Raw genomic sequence first — 10,667 nt, 5'->3', positions numbered from 1 at the left:
TCCAAACTCGAAGTTGTTTATAGGATTTAAAAGTATCGAGTTATTGACCAAGGATTTACAGTAGGCACCTCCAGTTAACTGTTGAACACATTTTCCAATAAAGAAGAAAATACTCAGCAACAACCTTTAATCAAGTAAACACAGCCTTTTTTTAAACTGCTGTCATTTTAATTTTTATTTTTTAGAGGCAGAGCTGCTGGTTTAAGATTCGCTGCACTTCCTGCCAAGGGCCACAATTAAACCTGTCAAAGAGCTCAGGTGGTCGTTGTTTAAGAAGAGACAAGCTGAATCTGACAGATTACCACCAACTAAGGCAGCTCTGCACCAAGCCATACTACGAGCACACTATCAGTTGATGGTTTGGAACAATGACTGTGTACCTAATCCTGTTTTACCGTCAGCACGAGGGTATGGTTGGACAATGGAAAATTATGAGTGGATCCCTGTCGTGACAACTCTTTCGCCCGTTCCCGAGGTTGTAATTAAGCTTGTGAAGTGCAGATGTGCAAAGGAACGATGGCAGCGACGAATCGCTATCAGTGCCGCAAAGCAGGGCTGCTATACACGGACCTCTGCAGCTGTTCCGATGGTGATGATGATGGATGTGAGAATCAACAAGGCGAATGAGACGATGATGACAGAGATATTGAGGAAGAAGATGATGATGACGATGCGTTAAATTAGATATGGTAAACGTCCTTGGACAAATACTTCGTCAAAGAAAGGTGAAAAATGTGCCCATTTTCATTTTTACTACCGCTGTTTTTTAAGTTGTTGCTGTTTTTTGCCTTTTTTAATTATGTAGGTTGCTACCAGTGTAAATTTATCATAAAATGAATGGTCGCTTAGAGCTTCGTTTCTCTGCAGGAAATTTCACCACGTGACAAATAAGAATATCATCAGTGCAACCGTATCATCGAGGGATTAATTTTGAGAAAGTTTGACAAGCTATTGTGAACATTTTAAAAAGGTTACATGCGTTTTTCTGGTCCAGCCTCGCTTTCATGCTAGGTCACGTAACCACCTCATAATCAGCATTTAATTTACTAGCCTCGTTTTCATGTTGGCTAAAATACGTGCGATTTTCAACCCTCCTTAAAACCCGTCCTAGCAAGTTGCAGAGTTGCCACCAAAACTTTTCATGTTTACTAGACCCTAATGATCACTTTTACACTGGTGGCTTGCTTTCAGCACGAAATTCTCACGGGACTTAATTTTACGACATTTGCTTCCAGAGTAGTATGTCACAGTCCTCTTTTTTTTAGAAAGGTGGCTTAAAACATTTCCCTGCACTTACATTTTGATGGGTTGTTATGACCATGCACTATTTATCGCTTAATGCTACAACCGTGCCATCAAACAGCTGTCCAGTCATTGGTGAACACGTTGTTATCGTTTTCGTGACACAATAGGTTACCAAAGCAAAGGTATGACCTGCTAAAAACACCCTTAATTACAGCTTTAGGGGCTCATAATTTGAAAACGGCATGGTGATTTTTTTTTTTTTTTATTATTTTTTTTTTTTTTTTTTTTTTTTTACATGATCAAATTTTAATAAGCACGATAAGACGCAACTTTTGGAAAAGTTTAAGAAAATGTGTATAGGGTTACGAGCCACCCTAAAATTTCAGAACGTTGCCTTGGCTCTGAACCCTATGAACAGACTTTTTTAAACCTTTGCGAAAAGTTGCGACTTTCGATGCTTATTAAAGTTTAATTTTGAGAAGATATTTAAAACAGTGGCATAGAAGTTTGCAATATGTAAATAATTTTGGTACAATTTGTTTAACAGTTGCTAGTCCAACTTCCGGTGAATTCCTTCTTTTTAAAGCATTCGACACGGATGCTTAAATCGTTTACTTTGTATTTAAATGAAATTGCAAACTAAAAGCATTTTGAACACTGGGCACCTCGAAGTCATAATTTAGTGATAACCATACATAATTAGTGGACAACGTAAAAAGGTCTCAAACTTAAAATCGAGCTTTTAAAGTGTGAGGGGCGGCATGTTTTTAAATCTTCCCTTCCCCGAGATCAAACGTAAATTCTCGTTACTAATTGTCCTTGTAAGAATCTGGTGTTACATCAATATGATATCCATGTTGTCCTTGCCACCTGTCTATGCAGACAGCATATTAATATTCTCATAAGGAAAGAGGTGCCTATTAGCTTTTCAAGTTTAGTCTAAAAAATAACAGTTAATTCAAGAGCTCAAGTTTTTTCTCTTATAGAAAAAAGAAGGAACCGTTCCCTCGAATTATTAGCTTCTGTTTGGTCGACATTAGCGGTGGGTAAACATCATGATCAGAGAAGTTTCGCACAACAAGACCGAAAATAGATTGCCATGGAATTGATATTGTTGATTTTTCGGGACACGACAACTACGCTAAATCTGCATCATGAACGCATTTTTAGTTACATTCATATTCCAAAAGTTACTGGTTGTAGCAAATTCAGAAGAACTGAAGTGAGTCTCAATCTTTGGCAGGTTTTTACAAAACAATTGGCGTTTAATTTGATAAGACCCCTGTAAACCTCTCTTCAGAATTTACGCTTAATTTAAACAACCTCCGCTGAGAGAAAGTGATTATTTAAAAATTAGCTGTATATAATAACATTTGGTGTTCCTACTTAGTTTTTTTTTTTTTTATTTTTTATAATTTTTAATTTAAACGCCTTCCAAACTAAAATGTGGTGTTCCAATTTGATAAAATTCAGAGTAAATACTAAGAACCACTTCAAAAATGGCTACTTTTTCGGTGTAAAATAGAAACCTGTCTCGGAGAAAAGTTATTTTTACGTTGCAGGCTTGGAAGTCCCGTTGGAAATGAGTGCAAAATTGGCCTAAAGTGAAACGTGGAGCTTAGACGGAAATCTATGATTGCCATTTAATTCCAAAGACGATTTTTGCAATATACTAAGAATCTTAAACTGGTGTTAAAACTCAGAGGAAAAGTTTCCCTGTTTGCAAGGAATTAAAAAATTCTTCCAAGCAATTTCCTGTTCTTTATTTGAACTGAAATGTAATGTTTAAGTCACGCATAAGACACCAAATGATTTTTTTGAATTTCTTGTCTCAAGAGGTACCTCCATAGAAAACGATTCAAAATTTCTGATCCCCAAACAACACAAGAGAGGATTCAAAATTTCAAATCCCCCAAAGAACACTAGAAAGGGTTCAGAATTTCTGATCTCCCAAAGAACATTAGAAAAGGTTCAGAATTTCTGATCCCCCAAGGAACGCTAAAAAGGGTTCAGAATTTCTGATCCCTCAAAGAACACTAGAAAGGGTTCAGAATTTCTGATCCCACAAAGAACACTAGAAAGGGTTCAGAATTTCTGATCCCCCTAAAGAACTCTAGAAAGGGTTCAGAATTTCTGATCCCCCAAAGAACACAGGAGAAGATTCAGAATTTCTGATCCCCTGCAAAGCCAGTGTTGCATCCAATGTAGCCACATTAAATCATAACATTGAAGACAGGGTTTAGATCTTGCTGCCTGCCTGAACAATGTCTAATCAAAATATTTTTCTTGATAACAATATTCAATTAGAAATTTTATACAAATATAGCATAATTCTTAACAGATTCCATACACTCAGATTATACTGAGAGAGTGATGAAGAACAAGTTTCTTCACAGCAGTCTATTAATATAAGTAACTGTAACCATCACACATTGTATTACAATGATCTATGCACTTCAAAATTACAGTAGCTGTAAGTCTAAAAAAACAATATCAAACAGTACCGAAGAGGATAGGAAAGTTCAGAATTGACCAAAAAAGTGAGATTACTAAAACTGCACAACTGTAGGTATAAATGCAGACTCCACTTTCTGTCAGAATTAGCTCACCTTGTGTGAAGGAAAAATTTCTAACAATTTCTGTTTAACATGGAAACAAGGCACCTCACTGTTATCAAACAAAAAGAACATTCAGGAACACTACAGTACATTACAGGGATGACAATTAAAGACTGCAATTTACATGTACATTTAAATTTGCAGTTGATACATTTAAGTGGGTCAATGTACTCTACATACATGTATACAGTGTCCTCCAAAAACCTGTTGTCATATAGCAGCGGCCATGGCCTTTAGCTTTTCCCAACATGTTTTTACATCTTCAATCTAACTTTTTGAGTGGGCTACCAGTTCATTCACACTTCAGTTACGCAACCAGTTTAACCATGCTCAAAGGAGAAGGGTGTGGGTAAAATTGTTTTTATAAAGACCTGACAGATATGGATGCAAGTATTGTAGCTAATGCTACAAGCAATTCTATTCTTTCTTTTTTAATTTGGCATACTTATCTTGGAGATGTTTCCTGGTAGCTGGCAATAGTTTGCTCTCCTCAGTTAAAGAAGTCCTCCCAAAAACGATCATATCTTATTACTAGTTTATTACTAACTTCATGCTACTTGCAACTATCTCATTCCTGGTTGATGGATGAAAATCTCTATCTTTTTTCTATCCAAGAGGTTTTGTAGATAGAGGATAGCTATCTTTGGCATGGCTTAAAGTTAACTAATATCTATCCATCAGATAGTTAGGAAGTAGATAGACTAGCTAAAAACTAGCTTCCTGTATAGATATTCAACAGATACTTAGATGGCCTAGCTATCCACTAACTTGTCTATCCAAAAACCACCACTACTGTAGTAAGCCAAAAACTAGGCTATCTGAAGACTAGTCCTTATATTGAACAATAAAACACTATCCTATCTGAAACCTACCTCTGCTGTAGTTAGTAACAAGATAGCCTATTTAAAAACTACCCATCACTCATATCGCACTGTGATAACCTACCCAAAAGCCAGAGATAGTAAAAAGAAAGCAGCTAATCTAAAAATTATCATCACTCATGTACACGTAGCACTTTAATGTTAACCTAGCCAAAAGCTTTCTTAGTCACAGGTGGTGAAAATATAGCTAACTATTGAAAACTCTTCATTACTCATTTTATATTGAACTTTGATACCTGCTCTTCAAATCTTAAACCTAAGTGAAATCTCTGTATTTACATAGGAAAATGTATAAATAACTCATAGTTTTATTTAAACCTGCTACAGTTGTACATTAAAATTTAATACCAAAAACCAGGCACATCCAGATGCAAAAGGAGGACAAAATCTGGCTGGAAATGAGTTTCCATTATGTTGCGATTTATCACAAAACTTACTTAAATTTAACATATATCTTTCAAACATCCTGTTTGAAACACTTCTCAGCTATTTAAATTGGAGTCTAGTAAATGTTTACATTCTTCAGTAAATTTTCATGAAATGTAAACAGATTTCGTGACCGGAAAAGCACAAAATATTCTTGAAATGAATTTCAAATTTCAATTGCATTAATTTCTTCATGAAAGTATTTTTTTCAATTAATTTTATCCATGCATCATTTGTTTTTCAAATTATGGTAAGCCTTATGTACAGATTTCTGGAAGTGGTTAAAAGTAATTTTCCGTAACCTAGCTGTGAATTATATCTGCTGTTCTAAATAACCTCTATTTGCATAACGAAATGCCAAATTATAAAAAAAACCTTCGAAATACTGCCCAAATAAAGAGAACTTCAACCACCCTAATGAAAATAACATCAGTCTTTCGCAACTCAAGTAATAAGTAGCAAACAAAAGGTCTTGATAATGTAACATGCACATCTAACATAACCTCAAGAGCACCACCATCAACCTGAAAATCAAAAAGGTGAAGGATGTTGCTTTTTGATATCTTGTGTTTTAGGTGTTGTATAATACATACATGTATGCCCACTTGATCCTAGACAAGATATACACCAGCTATATGAAGTATATGTAAACTACATGAGAGAGCTCACATTTATTGCACTTACTGTACTTTTATAATGAATGATTTTCCCAACGCGAAATTGTTCGTATATTGTTGTGTTGAATACAGTTGCTTTCATAACTCCTTTAGGAAATGAACATTTGCATTCACGAAATCAACAAGACTTAACAGTGTGTTAAAGCATCTGCATCTTCTGTAATCTTCCACGATCAATTTAACCGACCAGAACGTTTCCAGTATTTCAAGAACCTTCACAAATTATGCAAGAAAATCAGTTTACCTTGGAAAGCTGCAGGGACCATAAGCTTTCTGTAAACCTGACGAGTGTAAGAGAAACCGCCAGCTGCTGGCAAATAGTTTGATTACCACACTGTTTTGCCGACGAAACTTCATACTTTTCCACCTTTACTAGGATTTGACTCAACTGGAATAACAACGGACATCTGTAAACAATTTGTGACTGCTTTCCAACGTAGAGCAAGGCTATAAAATAACAGAGAGCTTTGTTATCGAATCCTAACAACATTGACCACGATCTTTGCCCGCCATTTTGGTGTTTCCATCCGATCCCATAATCCTTCGGTGAATCTGATAAATGAATACTTTTGACCAGCAGATTCCCTTTCCAAAGGAGTCGGTTATTTGCGCGCAATTTCGAATCCAACATTGTCAATAGCAGCAAGAAACATGGAATGATGTGTCCAAGTTCAAATGAGTATCTTGATTGCTTCGGTGAAAGAAAGGCAAGTCGCAGAAAAGTAAGTATATCATAATTGTTGCTCAACATTAAAGTTAGCTGCTCAATCTTTGAATCGAAATCAATGTTGTTCCTGAAGAAATTTCGTTGTTATATTTATTTTGCGATCACTAAAACACAAGAAAAACGTTCGTTCTCCTGATTTTATTACACCCGTAACGAGGAAATTATTCACACGCATTTCCTATGTATGAAATGCTTGCATAATAGCTTGTTAGTGTGCTTTTTGAAGAGGTAACTTAAAATTTACACTGAATTGATTTGAAGCTACAGATCACGCTCGATACACTTCACTACCGCATTGCCTACATACTGCTCTTTATTCTTTACAAAAGAATACACTCCCGATCAATTGATTAATGAAAAACAATGTTAATTCTATCGCTATTTATAAAAATATTTAGCTTCAATTGCTTCATTGCAGAGCAGAGGAAAAAAAAAAGGCAAGAATAGCGGCCGTCAATCCGAAACGAACACATTAAAGCAGAAAACGGAGGTGGCGCAGACGGCAGCTGAGTCCTGATTAAAATTCTTGTTATCTTTGATGTGAACTTTAAATAACAGCTTGTAATTCTGGAGCCTAAATTCATATCTTTTTGAATTGAAAATAAAACCTTTCACTGTCCGGCATGAAACTGCAATTTTTGTCTCGATCCTTTGGCGTGGTTTTAAATCGTTATAAATAATGACCTATCTGTGAATATTTCATTTGTGTACTTTTCTGATGCCCTTTGCTCTGTGATCCATTTTGTCTGTAATGTGTTTAAAGTTACTATCCAATCGTTAATTTTTAGTTATCAGACATCCAGTTAATTTCTTGTGAATTATAAATAGACGGCTATTTCTGTCCTGTCACCTGATAAGGGGGATCAGAAATTCTGAATCCTTTAAAGAATTATAGGTAGATGACCGTTTTGTTCTGATAAGTTATGCACTGGGGGATCAGAATTTTTGAATCCCTTTAAGTCATGTGGGATCAGAAATTCTGAATTGTTGTAGAATTATAAATGGACAGCTCTTTCTATCATGTTAGCAGATTTGGTGGGGGAGGGGGATCAGAAATTCGCAATACTTTTAGAACCATGAACAGATAGCCGTTTTTGTCCCGTGAGGTGATGGGGATCAGAAATTCTGAATGCATTTAGAATTATAAGTAGATGACTGTTTTGCTCTGACGGGTTGTGGACTGGGGATCAGTTTTTTGAGTCTATTAAAGTCTTGGGGGATCAGAAATTCTGAATCCTTTTAGAATCATAGACAGATGACCGTTTTATTCTGATAAGTTGTGGGCCGGGAGATCAGAAAATCTGAATCTCTCAAAAAAGGAAAGCGCGATGGGTGCACGATCTTTTTTACATTAAATTGTACATTTTGGTAAAATTGGATGTATTGACCCTGGCGGACTCAACTGAACACTTCTTTTTCTCCTTCCAATAAGCCAAAACCTTTCGGAAACACAAACTTTTTCGGCATCAAATACCAGTACCCTTCGGAATTGTTCCAAATTGGAATGCCACATTTTAGTTTGGAAGGCGTTTTTACTGATACTTTCACGAGTATTTCTGTTAGCTTGGTAGGAACACAGAAACGTTTTTCTTTTTCTTCTACAATATAAAAAAGCAGGTGACTATAACCCGCTGCGCGATCTTGAATTTAAGATGATTTATAATTCAATGTTTTATATTCCTTTTCGAAGGGAAAAAATCGGCAAAAAGGGGCGAAAAATCTTTCGTATATTTCGATTATCAAAAATATCTCTCCAGTATTATGTCAGCAGCTTTTGTTGGAGTTTTGTGTTTCTATCGGATTATGCAGGTAAGCCATCTACAAGTAAGTGCACAAAACCGAACAAATAAATAATAGAACAGATTTCGGCTGCCTGCGCAAATTGGTCTCCATTGCGGGTGGTTTTAAACAAACGGTAGCACCTTTCTCTAACATGCAATTTCATTTACAGGATAAAAATATGCAGGGAAGATTATACTTCTTGTGCTAAGAAACCAACTTTTTTAATAATACAAAGTAAAATTATGTTCACATCACGAGATAAGAAAATTGAAGCAATTTGATAATTTGATAATTAAATTAATCCAAATTCGTCATTGTTTATAGGATTTAAAAGTATCGAGTTATTGACCAAGGATTTACAGTAGGCACCTCCAGTTAGCTGTTGGACCCATTTTCCAATAAAGAGGAAAATACTCAGCATCAACCTTTAATCAAGTAAACACAGCCTTTTTTTAAACTGCTGTCATTTTAATTTTTATTTTTTAGAGGCAGACCTGCTGGTTTAAGATTCACTGCACTTCCTCGTTTTAGATGCTGACAAATAATAAATCATTTTTTTTTTTAATGAATTCGGTTACGAGTACAAATGCGTGTAGCATTCTATCACATCGCTTGCAAATCTACTACGGTAATCGGAGATCATCACCGCGACCATATTGGCTCACAATTGAAACAAAGATTTCAAACTAACCCTTGATCACGAACAGAAGTAAATACGTTTGCTTATTAGATTTCACTAAATTGTCAAAACTGGACATATTATCGTAACATTATCACCTTATGCTATGGCGTTGGCTCTCCGTAAGACAAAATTGAAAGAATGTGATGCTTCTTCGAACGAATTAGTTATCATTAGTGACAAACCTTCAATTATAGATCCATTTCCCAAATTATCAAGAATCCTTTAACAGCCATCTTTAGCCAAACTGAAGAAAACTTAAGTTAAGATACTATCTAGAACATACAATGCAGGTAAAGAGGAAAATTTCCACTCACCCTGCGCTCGAGTTGGACAAAGGATTACTGAAATCCATGACACGAAAACGAAAAGCAGAGAAACACTCATTCTTAACCTGCGGCGGATGTCTCCACTTAATAACTCTCAGATACAAGTCAATATAGTATTGAATAAGCACCAGTGATGTCTGGTCGAGTTAAGCTCCAACAAAAGCTAACAGCGACAAATGAAAGATGACATGATATGGCTCACAGTTAAAACAACGCTTTGATGACAGACGTAAGCCAATCATGTCAATATTTCGCGTGACGGATGACTCAGCAGACCTCAGCGCGTATAATTTTTCTGTTCTAATTGCGCATTTTTAATGAGGAAAGAGGATACGGTTATTTAAATCAATTTGTTTACCAAGTTTGGCTGAATATGTCTAAAGGATAGCTATTCTTGCGCAAATGTAAACTTTTTTCTTTATTGGAAATAAAAGACATAGGTTAGCTAATTCACTGTCTGCAATCGATATTAAAAGGGGTTTTCTGCAGTTAAACCTTAGATCGTAGAAGAAAACAAACTTCAAAAATTCCGGTTTTACTTATCGCAAATAACTACGCGCAAGATGACGCAGCTTCAGATTCTCGCTATTTCTCATGGCATCAAGCTTCTGGATTGGTATACTCTCATTAGTACCATATCCTCACTGCATACTTATTACCTCATCGCATAAGATTAAGTTATGGGAAGAGCCCGCGACGATGAGGCAGTAGGCATGCAACGAGGATACGAGCAGATAGGAGCTTGGTCAACCTTCACCAGGGGAGGTGGGCGGGTTGCAAAAGACGACTGTCTTTGTGGAGTACAGGACGACAAGACCACGCTTCAAGCGGAGAGACCAAATAGAAACAACATTACCGACGCCACTAGCACGGGCGAAAACGGGGGAATGTTATGGAATAACAGCATGTTTTGCAATGAGCTAATTAATTATGCAGTGAGAATAGTTTGAATGTTATTTTTGTGAACTGGATGGCTTATCAAGTTGGTGGCGTTAATGATTTCCCTTTTTCATCCGGCGTGTCGTCCCTGAATTTATTTCATTTTAAATGATAAATTCTCGATGTTGAATACCCAGAGGAGTTATAGAATATTGGGAGTAAAAGGTGCTCAAAATCAATAAGATCTTCTAGTCAGAGCCAACACTTTTTTTATAATGGCATAAAACTTTTGCAATTTTGCTCCTTGACATCAGGTGTCTGTTGATAATTCCCAGACAGTACTTGTTCCCTTAAAAAAATCCAAAATTATCCCTTTTTCCATTTAACATGATGACCTTGCCCCCTTGTTCCCGAAATATCTTTA

General features: G+C 36.1%; 2 long non-coding RNA genes across 2 annotated transcripts; one reads left to right on the top strand and one right to left on the bottom strand.

Moving 5' to 3' along the window:
* Positions 1–4,114: 4,114 nt before the first annotated feature.
* LOC149104538 (uncharacterized) lies at positions 4,115–4,827 on the bottom strand. Its single transcript, XR_016201304.1, has 2 exons — positions 4,778–4,827; positions 4,115–4,735 (listed from the first exon to the last, which is right to left on the bottom strand). It is a non-coding gene; the product is annotated as an uncharacterized LOC149104538 (long non-coding RNA).
* A 1,651-nt stretch (positions 4,828–6,478) lies between these two features.
* On the top strand, positions 6,479–7,209 carry LOC149104537 (uncharacterized). The gene is made up of 2 exons (XR_016201274.1): positions 6,479–6,569; positions 6,993–7,209. It is a non-coding gene; the product is annotated as an uncharacterized LOC149104537 (long non-coding RNA).
* Positions 7,210–10,667: the final 3,458 nt, after the last annotated feature.

Source organism: Orbicella faveolata, unplaced genomic scaffold, assembly GCF_042242905.1.
Source record: "Orbicella faveolata isolate gen_17 unplaced genomic scaffold, um_ofav_v1 contig_34, whole genome shotgun sequence".
Classification (NCBI taxonomy): Eukaryota; Metazoa; Cnidaria; class Anthozoa; order Scleractinia; family Merulinidae; genus Orbicella; species Orbicella faveolata.
Note: the sequence above shows the minus strand (reverse complement) of the source record. Positions and strands in the feature narration are given on the sequence as shown.